Raw genomic sequence first — 338 nt, 5'->3', positions numbered from 1 at the left:
ACAGCAGAGCTCCACACCTTAATCTATGGTGTGTAGAAACTCCACCGTTGAAAATACATAAGAACAAGGTCTAGGCATGGCCATGAGGCCAGCCTCCCAATGATCTAAGATAGCATAACAATGAAGATAGCTACCCCTCGATGTCTAAATACAATAGTAAAAGGTCCTACTTATAGAGAACTAGTAGCCTAGGGTTTACAGAGATGAGTAAATGACATAAAAATCCACTTCCGGGCCCACTTAGTGTGTGCTTGGGCTGAGCATTGAAGCATTTTCGTGTAGAGACTCTTCTTGGAGTTAAATGCCAGCTTTTATGCCAGTTTGGGCGTTTAACTCCC

Source organism: Arachis duranensis, chromosome 2 (genome assembly GCF_000817695.3).
Source record: "Arachis duranensis cultivar V14167 chromosome 2, aradu.V14167.gnm2.J7QH, whole genome shotgun sequence".
Taxonomy (NCBI): Eukaryota; Viridiplantae; Streptophyta; class Magnoliopsida; order Fabales; family Fabaceae; genus Arachis; species Arachis duranensis.
This window is presented reverse-complemented; position numbering follows the sequence as displayed.